Source organism: Delphinus delphis, chromosome 11 (assembly GCF_949987515.2).
Source record: "Delphinus delphis chromosome 11, mDelDel1.2, whole genome shotgun sequence".
NCBI lineage: Eukaryota > Metazoa > Chordata > Mammalia > Artiodactyla > Delphinidae > Delphinus > Delphinus delphis.
The window spans coordinates 81,531,678-81,545,211 of NC_082693.1; positions in this window are offsets into that span (position 1 = coordinate 81,531,678).

Consider the following 13,534-nt stretch of genomic DNA (forward strand, 5'->3'; position numbering starts at 1 on the left):
GTCAAGAGAAAGATGAATGTGCTCTGTCCACAAATGAAGTTGGCCAAGCAAACTGGGGAAGGATGGGGGTTGGAAAGAACCTCACCAGCTTCCCCATTGATCTGAAAATCACGTCGAAGATATATGGTGAGAGAGAGCACACATCTCTAGTCTACAAACTGCTTTCGCTCACGGGCAGGAAGACGGAAAGACTATCGTGTCTCGTTAGTACAATCCTTAGAAATCATGCCAAAAATGTACACACAGTTGAAATGGAGGGGAATGAATGACTCAGAATTTCTCATGAAGGATGCAAAGCAGTTACCCTCTGGGGCATTTCCTTGACTAAAGCTGAGGTCAGAAAAGACAAACCATAGTTACCATGTGAAGGTAAAGCACTGACCACAGGGAGTGAAGTGCTCGAGACCTCAGAACTTCTATAGGACAGGTTTGAAGGTTACAAGGGTAACCGACAGTGCCTATAATAAATACGAGAGAGAAGGTATAGATTACAGGGAGATTACAGGAGATTAAGAGTTGGATGCAGGAGAATTTTCATATATTTTTAAATCAACTTGATTAAGTATAATTTATAAACAATAAAATGCACACATTTTAAAGGTACAGTTTGAAGAATTTTGACAAAAGGGTATGTGCATGCCGCCACCACTATCCAGATACAGGCATTTCCATCATCCTCAAAGTTTCTCTTTTTGCCCCTTCCTATTCCTGGGCTAAGGTAACCACTGATGTGCATTTTGTCACCAGAGATTAAATTGAACTTTACTGTGAGTTTCATGTGCATGGAATCATGCAGTATTTGTGTCATGCATTTGTGTCATGCTTCCTTCACTCAGCATAACAATTTGGGATTCATTCTTGCTGCTACTTATATCAGCAGTTAGTTCTTTTTATTTATCCTTTGTCTGGGTGTACAACAATTTGTTTATCCATTCACATTTTTTTTTTTTTTTTTTTTTTTGCGTTACCCGGGCCTCTCACTGTTGTGGCCTCTCCCGTTGCGGAGCACAGGCTGCGGAGGCGCAGGCTCAGCGGCCATGGCTCACGGGCCCAGCCGCTCCGCGGCATGTGGGATCTTCCCGGACCGGGGCGCGAACCCGTGTCCGCTGCATAGGCAGGCGGACTCTCAACCACTGCGCCACCAGGGAAGCCCCTATCCATTCACATATTGATGGACATTTGAGCTGTTTGTAGTTTGGGGCTACTAGAAAGAAAGTTGCTATGAATATTTAGGTACAAGTCTTTGTGCAGGCATGTTTTCATTTCTCTTCGATGAACACCTAGGAGTGGAGTTTCAGTGTCATACGGTAGACATATGTTTATCTTTATAAGAAACTGCCCAAGCATTCTCTGAAATGGTTGTACTGTTCTACATTCCCACCAGCGATGAATAAGAGTTCTGGTCACTCTACATCCTCTCCATCACTTGGTATCTGTAGTCTTTTAATTTTAGATATTCTGATGGTATCTTGATTTGCATTTCCTTGATAACTAATGTTTCTCTAGCACCTTTTAATGTAATTATTGGCTATTTATGTATGTCCTTTTCATATTTTTTGCCCATTAACAAATGGGTTGTTTGCCTTGTTATTGTTGTAAAATCACTTTATAAATATTCTTGTTACAAATGCTTTATCAGATACGTGTAGTGCTAATATTGTCTTGTAGTCTGTGTCTTGCACAGGGGGCTATTGGTGGACCCCAAAAAATGAACCCAAACTAGAGACATGAAGAAACACATTTTCCAAGAGAACGTGGCTCTTGAATTTAGACTTTAAAGAAGTCAGTAGGTAGGTAAGTAGAATGGTGTTAAGGCCCCCATGGTGGAACTTTCTACTTTTTTAATTTTTAAAAAGTTTTATACAATTTTTAAAGGTTACTTTCCATTTACAATTATTACAAAATATTGGCTGTCTTCCCTGTGTTGTACAATATATCCTTGAGCCTCTCTTACACCCAGTAGTTCGTACCTTCCACTCCCTCACCCCTATGTTGCCCCTCCCCCTCCACCGGTAACCACTAGTTTGTTCTCTATATATGTGAGTCTGCTTCTTTTTTTGAGGTATTCACTTGTTTGTTGTATTTTTTAGATTCCACATATAAGTGGTATCATACAGCATTTGTTTTTCTCTGTCTGACATATTTCACTTAGCATAATGCCCTCAAAGTCTATCCATGTTTCTGCAAACGGCAAAATTCCATTCTTTTTTTATGGCTGAGTAGTATTCCATTATATATATATGCCACATCTTCTTTGTCAATTCATCTGTTGATAGACACTTCGGTTGCTTCCATACCTTGGCAATTTAAATAATGCTGCTGTGAATGTTGTGGGGCATGTACCTTTTCAAATTTTTTTGTCTGTTTGTTTCTTTTGGATATATAAATAAATGTAGGGAGTTCCCTGGTGGTCCAGTGGTTAAGACTCTGTGCTTCCATTGCAGGGGGCACGGGTTCGATCCCTGGTCAGGGGACTAAGATCTCTGCGTACCACATGGTGCGGCCAAAAAATAAATAAAAAAGATTGTTTAAATGTATATGTAAATTGGTTCAGCCACTGTGGAAGACAGTATGGAGGTTTCTTCAAAAACTAAAAATAGAACTACCATATGACCCAGCAATTCCACTCCTGAGTGTATATCCAAAAGAAACATGGTAGACTTTCTTTCTTCTCTCATAGATAAAGCTTCAATCCAGGCTGATTATATCCAGGTGTGGATATCATGAAATTAATTGATACTAATATTTGAATCACTAATAAATATATCCCTCCAAAGGGCTATTTGAAACTAGAAATAACAATTTGCTTACCAAATTACTTTCTATTTACTTTTTTCCATAAATCTGCAAGTGGTGAAGTTATAGAGGAGGAATTTGGGGGTAGGTAACTTCTGGTTTTGCCTATAAATATTTGTCAATAAGCGTCTGTCAATAAACATAAATTCATAGGTTAGGCCAACCCTAAGCAACACTTAAGCAATTTGTTTCAACTTCCTTCGTCACCATATTAACAATGAACTAACCATGCTCTGTAAACAGTTATTCTCAAAGTGCTAAAATAATATATCTATGAGTCAGCTGGACAGACCATGGCCTTGATGAACTTTCGCTTCGTTCCCTTTACTGTAGTAGCAGCTAGAAATATGAAGTGAAGAAACTCACTAATTCCTGGTCACAGAAGCTGGGACATAATAGTGGCTCTTTCTTTGGAGGAGTTGTTTTTCTATTGGTGTTGCCAGGAAGTGAGCCCTTTCCTTCCAAAATGATGGGGATTCCTGAGGTAGGTAATAGATAGATGTATAGATGGGTAAATGAGTGGATGTAAGGCTAACCAGCCAGCCAGAGGGGCTTTTATCTATCTATCTTATAAGATCATTAGATGAAGGAGACATGGAAAGAGTATGCATTGAATGGGAAGGAGTGAAAAGAGAAATCAAGAGATAATAGATAATTGTTGTTAGCAGATAAGAAAAGGAGAAATAAAAGCACACAGAAGAAACTATTTACAGCAGAGGACCACATGCCTCTTTCAACATATACAACCACAGAGACTATGAAAGGGTAAAGTTGTTGAGAGCTGGTTTAGCAGCCAGCCTTGCTGTACAGTCTCTGATGAGAGGGTGATGGGCAAGGTCCTAAGGCAGGAGAGACAAATAACCTTTGCTTGTTCTCTTCCTTCTGTACTCCACTCTCCTGTATTGTATCCAGAGGTCTCCTGGTGAAAGGAAAAGAGGTGAGATCTTCATTATACTCAGTACATGTTTCTTTTCTTTCTTTTTTTTTTTTTTTGCGGTACGCGGGCCTCTCACTGTTGTGGCCTCTCCCGTTGTGGAGCACAGGCTGCAGACGCGTAGGCTCAGCGGCCACGGCTCACGGACCCAGACGCTCCGCGGCATGTGGGATCTTCCCGGACCGGGGCACGAACCCGTGTCCCCTGCCTCAGCAGGTGGACTCTCAACCACTGCGCCACCAGGGAAGCCCAGTACATGTTTCTTTTTAATTGGAATATAATTCATATAATATAAAATAGGCCCTTTAAAAGAATACAATTCAGTAGTTTTTAGTATAGTCAGAGACTTGTGCAAATATCACCACTATCTAATTCCAGCACATTTTCATCACCCCAAAAAGACACCCCATACCCATTAGCAGTCACTTCCCATTCCTTCCTCCCCCAAGCCCTCAGCAACCACTATCTACTTTTTTGTTTAAAATACTTTATTATTTTTAGAGACATTTTAGGTTTACAACAAAATTGAGAAAAAGGTACAGAGATTTCCCATATGCTTCCTGCCCCCCATAGATGCATAGCCTCCTCCATTATCAACATCATTTACCAGAATGGTCCTTTATTATTTTTTTTCATTATTAGTAGTTTTTTTAACAAAGGATGAACCTATGTTGATATAATCACCCCAAGTCCATAGTCCACCTTAGGGTTTGCTCTTGGTGTTGTATATTCTGTGGGTTTGGACAAGTATATAATAACATATATCCAACACTATAACATCATACAGAGTATTTTCACTGCCCTAAAAATCCTCTGTGTTCTGCCTATTTATCTTCTCCTCCTATAACTCCCGCCCCCCCAGCCCCAAACACCACCACTGTCTGTCTCTATAGATTTGTCTATTCTGGGCATTGCGTATACATGGAATCAAACATGTGGCCTTTAGTATCTGGCTTATTTCACCTAGCATAATATGTGTTTTTTCTTTCTTTTTTAATTAATGAATTTTACTTTTTAGAGCAGTGATAGAAAAATTGAGCCGAAAGTAGGGAGTTCACATACCTTCTTTCCCCACCCCTTGCACAGAATTCCCTATTGCTTTTATTTTTTTTTAACCGTCTTAACCATTTTTAAATGTACAGTTTGAGTCAACTATATTCCCATTGTTGTGCCAGTACACTGTTTTTGTTTTGTTTGTTTGTTTATTTTAAGATAGGGTGGAGAGTAGTCTTCAAATCAGGGAGAAAAAAAATGTGCCCTCCCTGAGACCAACAGCTCACAGTCTTGAATAAGACTCTCACTTCTCATGATCATGCAGCCCCACCGGGCTTTGGCTCACTTCCCTTTGCCAAGCTCCACGAAAGGCCTGAGATGCGCTCTTAGGAGCAGCGGTGACTCTCCAAGAATGTGCACGTTCCTCCCTGACTTTGTAGCATTGATTTCTTGTCCTCCAATTTAGTAAACATCTGAAGGAATTGAATTGGATTTTAAATATCAGAGGCTTATTTTTATCTTGAATAAAACTTAACTGAATTAATATTCAAAGCACTAAATGATTCAACTCTAAAAACTTGTTGAGGAAGTCTTCCTAAAACTCTTTTGTCTCCTCTGGGCACAGAGGCCACTTGACTTAAGAGACTTGGGATGCGGATGGTAGTCTTAAACTTTGGAGATCTTTGCAAACATCGGGGGTAATTTAGGGGTAATTCCCAAGTGACTGTATTACTTTTCATTGAGTATCTATGAGAGGATAAATTGGAGAGAAAGTATAAGGACATAATAAGATGTTCTCTGCATTTTTAGTTTATCTACATGTAGTACAAAAAACACTGGACTGGAAATAATTGCTACCGTTTGTTGACTGGTTAGTATGTCTCAGGTACTGTGCCAAGCATTTTTATATGTTTTTTCTCTTTTCAGTCTCACAATAGTCTTATGAGGTAGCTGCTTTTATCATTTTTTTAAACATCATTACTGGAGTATAATTGCTCTACAATGGTGTGTTAGTTTCTGCTGTATAACAAAGTGAATCAGCTATATGTATACATATATCCCCATATTTCCTCCCTCTTGCGTCTCCCTCCCTCCCACCCTCCCTATCCCACCCCTCTAGGTGGTCACAAAGCATCGAGCTGCTCTCCCTGTGCTACGCGGCTGCTTCCCACTCGCTACCTGTTTTACGTTTGGTAGTGTATATATGTCCATGTCACTCTCTCACTTCGTCCCAGCTTACCCTTCCCCCTCCCCGTGTCCTCAAGTCCATTCTCTATGTCTGCGTCTTTATTCCTGTCCTGCCCCTAGGTTCTTCAGAGCCTTTTTTTTTTCTTCTTTAGATTCCATATATATGTGTTAGCATATGGTATTTGTTTTTCTCTTTCTGACTTACTTCACTCTGTATGACAGAATCTAGGTCCATCCACCTCACTACAAATAGCTCAATTTCATTTCTTTTTATGGCTGAGTAATATTCCACTGTATATATGTGCCACATCTTCTTTATCCATTCATCTGTCGATGGACACTTAAGTTGCTTCCATGTCCTGGCTATTGTAAATAGTGCTGCAATGAGCGTTGTGGTACATGACTCTTTTTTTTTAATTTTTTAAAATTTATTTATTTTATTAATTTATTTTTGGCTATGTTGGGTCTTTGTTGCTGCGTGTGGACTTTTTCTAGTTGCGGTGAGCAGGGGCTACTCTTTGTTGAGGTGTGCAGGCTTCTCATTGCGGTGGCTTCTCTTGTTGAGGAGCACGGGCTCTAGGTGTGCAGGCTTCAGTAGTTGTGGCATGTGGGTTCAGTAATTGTGGCTCATGGGCTCTAGAGCGCAGGCTCAGTAGTTGTGGCACACAGGCTTAGTTGCTCCGTGGCATGTGGGATCTTCCCAGACCAGGGATCGAACCTGTGTCCCCTGCATTGGTAGGTGGATTCTTAACCACTGTGCCACCAGGGAAGCCCTGACTATTTTTGAATTATGGTTTTCTCAGAGTATATGCCCAGTAGTGGGATTGCTGGGTTGTAAGGTAGTTCTATCTTTAGTTTTTTAAGGAACCTCCATACTGTTCTCCACAGTGACTGTATCAATTCACATTCCCACCAACAGTGCAAGAGCATTCCCTTTTCTCCACCCCCTCTCTAGCATTTAGTGTTTGTAGATTTTTTGATGATGGACATTCTGACCTGTGTGAGGTGATACCTCATTGTAGTGTTGATTTGCATTTCTCTAATGATTAGTGATGTTGAGCATCCGTTCATGTGTTCGTTGGCAATCTGTATGTCTTCTTTGGAGAAATGTCTATTTAGGTCTTCTGCCCATTTTTGGATTGGGTTGTTTGTTTTTTTGATATTGAGCTGCATGTGCTGCTTGTGTATTTTGGAGGTTAATCCTTTGTCAGTTGCTTCGTTTGCAAATATTTTCTCCCATTCTGAGGGTCGTCTTTTCACCTTGTTTATGGTTTCCTTTGCTGTGCAAAAGCTTTTAAGTTTCATTAGGTCCCATTTGTTTATTTTTGGTTTTATTTCCATTTCTCTAGGAGGTGGGTCAAAAAGGATCTTGCTGTGATTTATGTCAAAGAGTGTTCTGCCTATGTTTTCCTCTAGGAGTTTTATAGTGTCTGACCTTACATTTAGGTCTTTAATCCATTTTGAATTTATTTTTGTGTATGGTGTTAGGAAGTGTTCTAATTTAGTTCTTTTATGTGTAGCTGTCCAGATATAACATTGTATAAGTTTAAAGTATTGATTTGATACATTTATATTGCAATATTATTGCCATTGTAGCATTAGCTAAGACCTCTATCACATCACATAATTATCATTTCTTCTTGTGGTGGGAACAATTGAAGATCTGGTCTCTTAGTAAATTTAATGTTTATAATATAGTTTGGTGTCTATACTCACTGTATTGTGTTTTAGTTCTGCAGGACGTATTTATCTACTAGTTACAAGTATGTACCCTTAAACAGCATCTCTTTAGGAAGGCAACGAAGCTAAGAGAGATTAAAGCACTTGCCCAAGTCCCCCATTTTACAGGTGAATTTAACCCCAGAGTCAAAGTATTCAAGCACTCTGCTGACCTGGGAGCTGGATCCAGTAAGTTCTCATCCTGATTAAGTGACTTATGTAATTGGGCCTCATTTGCTTCATCTGTATAATGAGGATATTGGACCATGTCCATGATTTCTAACCTTTGGCTGCCTTGGAGACATGCTGCCCCATCTCCTTTAAAACAAGCTACTGTGGGGAACCTGGTTAACTGACAGCCCCCAGCTACTGCCCCTGTGAATCTGAGGCAACGTTTATACCAGGCTGCACCCAACCAGTGACTGAGCATGGCAAGGGTCCTGGTGCTGGCCCAGTGGGAGCTTCCTCTAATGGGCAGGTTTGGCTCAGGGACTCCTGAGCGAAATGCAGTCTGAGGCTCTTCCTATCCAATCCTTCCCTCCCGATAGCCTTCCTAGGACCTGCATTTGTGATGTGAAAGCTCTCCCTGCCTACTCTTGCCCACATCCCATTTAACCTTCACAGAAATTTCCCTCAATAAAGCTTTTGCACATCTAATCCTGTCTTGGCATCTGCGACTCAGAGGACCAGAACTGACAACTTCCAGCTTGAGTGGGAGGGTCAGGAAAATATTTCAAAGGGTCCGGAAATTCCAAGTTCAGCAAGAAATGTCTTTAGACTCTATAAATCCTAGGTCTCACGTTTATATGAACTACTACCTTCCAAATGAATGTAGATGATAAATATAACGTAGAGTCATTTAAGAGTGTTATTGAATTTACAGATACTTTTGTTACTAAGTATGTTTTCAACCAGTAAATTTTGAAAACATGATTGATAAAAGGGGTCTCCATGCTCGAAAATATTGGGAGCCACTGGGCTGGATGCCCACTCAGGGTCTGTCAGGCCTGACGTCCTTTGATCCATGGCAACGGCAGTACAGCACAACGGTTAAGGAGCGGTGCTGAGAGCATGGCCTTTGGCGTCAGACGGCCCTGGGTTTGAGTCCTTACTTTGCTTCTCACTAGTTACATAATCTCAGGCAAGATGCGAAACCTCTCCAAGTCTTTGTTTCCTCATCTAAGATGGAGATACTAATGGTAACTTCTGGATGGTATGGTTGTGAGAGTTACATAAGAAAAGTGACTGTAAGTTACTTTGCATCATAAAAATTCATTGGAATTATTATCATTACTCGTCCTTAGTTTCATTCTGTGTGTTCATCTTCAGTTCTAACCAAAAGATTGTTTATAGTGTTTTTTTTGTAGTTTTTTAACTCTTACTTTATGAGAATGGGAGATAGTATTTCTCATCTTCCTAAATTACTTGGGTTATCCTTCCAAACAAATTGCATCTCATGTTTAATACACCTCTATTCCTTTGAGCTCAGACCTTTGTAACCAACTGAGCTTTCATTTAATCATCTGAAATAATCTTGCCCTTAGAGTTCTCCCTCCTGTGTAATTTCCTTTCACAGCCAATTTGTCCTTAATGCTCAGACTAGAGCCATAACAGCAACATGGAGAATTGAGGACAATCTTCTGTCAATCACACAACCCCATCTCAAATAGAGGATGATTTCCGGCAGATGTAGGGGTGTGAGGTTTGGGAGTAGGGCAGTTTTTTGAATAATGTAAATAATTGCTTATTTGAGTGCTGATTTTGTAGTTGACAGCAAAAAGTCTTCTGGGGTGGCTCATTAGTGGCACAGGTGCAAGAGCAGCTGTTCTAATTAATGTATTAGGAATCCCCATTCTTGATTTCTGTGAAGGATTAGAGAAAAGCTTTGTTATCCACCTGATTACACAAAAAGACGGGACTGAGGAGGGGTAAACCCACAGGAACGTTTTTAGCTGGAGGTAATAAAATACATGACTTCAGGGTTAAGCAAACTGGAGTTTATTTTTCTCATATAAAATGAAGTCAGGAAACAGATGGTTCCTGGGGTTAGTTTATCAGTTCAACAATGTCTAGGATCATCTCGCTGAGATAATTTGGGCCTTTCTTTCATTGTCCCAGAATGGTTACAGGAATTCCAATCATCACGCTCACGATCAAGGCAAGAAGAAGGAGGAAGGAGCAGGGAGTAAGAAGTTCCGGGGGATCCCCAGCAGACCATCAGTATGAGCAAACCCTGGATGTATGTTTCATTGGCTAGCACGGTGTGTGCAGCCCGCAGCTAGCCAGAGAGGAGCTGGGAAATCAGAATTTAGCTGGGCCCCTTGCCATCCTGGACACAATCAGGATTGTATTAGCCAGAGAAAGTAGAGAAAGTACATTGGGAAGTTAACCAACACAGTCTGCTCTCAGAGGCAAGCCTAGGGATGGCTTGGTTCCAATTTTTTCTTCATGGGAAGAATGAGAGGAGTAATAAATGTTATAGTGAATATATTGGAGATCAAAATACATCACAATCAACTTCAAAGAGGCGTCCACAATGTTCTTTCTCTGGAAGCTTACACTATACCGAGAAATACTTGTAAAACTTAGAAGTCATCTTCTTAGTCACAAAGAAATTTTTTTCTTTAACAATGTCATGGTAATATGCTTTGCTTGAAATTGCAGCATGTAGCAAAGAGTCTTATGAAATTGCCTTGATTTCTCTGAAACAACATGTTATAGGTAGGGAAAGGTACATCCTGGAATCTGTTTGAGAGTTCAGTTGTAATTTGCTGAAATTAGTTGTCCCCAAATTCACAATTTAATTTTAAGTTTTAAAAAAGATTCAAACTACCTCAGGAGCTTAAGCAGAATATAAATAGACCTTAGAGTCCTGAAGCATGCAATATAAAATAGGCCACGCCTCAAGAGTTTCTCAGGAAGATGCCCGCAACATGAACTTTTGGACCCTGATTCTGCAAAAATTATCTTCAGAACTAGGTAAAATTGTGAAAGCTGGGCAAGTATCTGGCTGAGCTTTTTCGCATTTGTATGGTATGTAACTACCTTTGTCAGAAATTACAATCTAAGTATGTAGTTTTCATTTCATTTTTATTTTAAATACTCCCTGAAAGTTAATCAATTATATGTTTGTCATGGGTAAATAAATATAGCTATTTGACTTGTAGCATATTTCTGTTACTTATATAATGCTCCTCTTCCCTGATATCTTTGCTCTAATATCTTAAAATCATTTAGCCGTCATATTTTCCCTTTAAAAATTTAGTGATATTTTCAAATTATGTTTTTTATGGAAAACTTGAAAACCATAGAAAAGTAAAAAAGAAAACCTCAATTATTTATGACACATTTATATGCATTTATTTGTTTCAGCCCTGATGACCACATGTGTGGTGTCCAAGATGGGATGTATATGTACAAAGAGATGTGCAGGGCTGGTGTGTGCCTGGAACAAACCAACACTTCCCTAAATATGGACAAATAAAATCATATTACGACTTCAACTGATGCATTTGGTGAGAGCAGTCAGTTTTCAGGCCAGTTTGATAATGGGCAGCAAGAAGAAGCATTTGATCATTTATCACATTGTGAGTAGGCCTGGTACCTTATTAGTTTGAAAATCTATGTAAATACATATTATAACCAGAGAAACTGTGATGTAACAGGACACAGAGACAGAGAATCAGAACTAGAATTTGGGCTTTCTTATCCTTGCACTAATGAGTTCTCTCAGAATGGATGTCCAGGTCACACAAGTAAACTGCAAACTCATGCAGCTAAAAAGCCCCCTTTTTATATTTTCATAGTTTGTGTATATGTACTCGAGAATAGGTTGAGGAGACAGAGCTGCTTTAAAATAATGCCCTTATTTCTTGCTTTGCTATTCTATCTTCCTCCCTCCATCCCTTCCTTCCTTGTAGGTTAGGGGCAAGGAGATTCAGTGCGTGGACTTTGGAATCAGACAGACCTGGATTTGAATCTTGGGCCGCCCCTCACTGGATATGGGACTCTAGGCAGGTGGTGTAAACTTTCTCTGCCTCATTTTCTTCACCTATAAAATTGTCTCATAGTATTATTTACTGTGTTTAGGCCCAATTAGGTTTGATTCTACTACTGTAACAAATAACTCCAAAACTTTCAGTGGCCCCCATAACACAAGTTTATTTCTCACTCACCCAAGCAAAGTTTGCTCTGTGTCCGGGTGACTCTCCAGGGCTCAGCATTTCATGTTGCCTCAGTTTCATGGCACCTGCATATTAACATGTTCTTGTATGATCCCCATGGCAACTAAACACTTCAGCCTAGAAGTGGCACATATAATTTCTGCTCACAGTTTTTTGTTTGTTTGTTTTTTACTAATAAACAGTTTCATGGAAACGCCTGACTTCAACAAGCTGGGAAAATGCAATGCTTCTACGTCCCCAGAATGGAAGGAGAACTGGAAATGTCGGTAAGCAGCATTAATATCTACCTCACTCTACTTTCCTTATCACCAAATTTTCAATGTGCTCTTTCTCACACAGAGAATCCACTCACGCTTTTCCAGGGAAACAACCCAGTAGTTCCACCTCTCTCAGAGTCCAGGATGAAGCGTACTTTGGATCCACATTTTGCCTTTCTTGGTCTGGAGCACCATAATGTAAAGTTCGTGAAGTTCCAGTGCTTGGCACAGAGGAAATTCATTATGATTAGTAATCAGAGAGAGTAGGTTAACAACAGCAGCACCAGTAGTATCTTGCCAGTCATGTTATAACATAACATCTCCTTCATTAGGACGTTTTGACAGCTAAGGCACCCATTGTTTTGGCAGTTGAGCATCTAGTCCCCCTTCTTAGGGAATTCACCCCTTCTCATCTCAATTTATGTGATCGAGGAGGAAGTATTCCTGTCCTACTGCTAAGGGTGGGTATGTGAACAAATCCTAAAGAATCAATTTATTCCATCTTACTGGCCACTAAGATGGGTTCAGAGAGGCATGTGCTACTTTCGTTGGTCAAGGAAGACTCAATCCTTTCCACTGGAAAGGGGAAGAAAACCCACTTTTTCTCTATTAGGGTTGTTGAAAGGATAAGATGAAAGTCTGTACCTACCAAAGGTCATCTTGTGACCAAAGTGAGAAGCTTCCAGGAATGAAGTCAAAAAAGAAGGAATGCCAAGAAGTGATGAAAATGAGATTGAGTTCTGCTAATAGCATTTGAATCCCTGGATTCAGCCATGGTTGGTTGTCTGGAATTTTCAGTAACTTGAACCAATAATTGCCTCTTTTGCTTAGCTCGGTTGATTTGAATTGTGTTACTTGTAGTGGTAGATTGCAAAAATGGCCACAAATTCTTCTCCTCCATGTATTCCTACCCACTTGCTGTACACCTTTGAGGACGCTCCCACACTGACCCTGGGCCTAGTCATGTGATTTGCTTTGGAAAAAAGATGCCCACAATCATGACATAGAAGAGGTTTGAAAACCATGTGTGCACTACCATGTGTAAAATAGCTAGTGGGAACTGTGGTATGGCACAGAGAGCTCAGCTCCGTGCTCTGTGATGACCTAGATGGGAGTGGGTGGGAAGGAGGCCCAAGAGGGAGGGGATATACGTATACATATAACTGATTCACTTTGTTGTACAGCAGAAATTAACACAACATTGTAAAGTAATTATACTCCAAAAAAAAAAAAATACAATAACCCATGTGTGTAGCAGAGCTTGTCCTCTCTTGGCGCTCTTCAGGCTCCTCATCACTGCTTCCATGTGAATAAGTGCAGGTCACGTCCTTGCTGAATAACAGAGCAGAGAAGAGTTGTCTCAGCCGAGCCATCTTAGATTAGCCAGCCCCAGCCAATCCACTAACTCATCTTAGACACATGAAAAAGCCCAACAGAAATCAGCCAAACTTTTTCCAGACCTG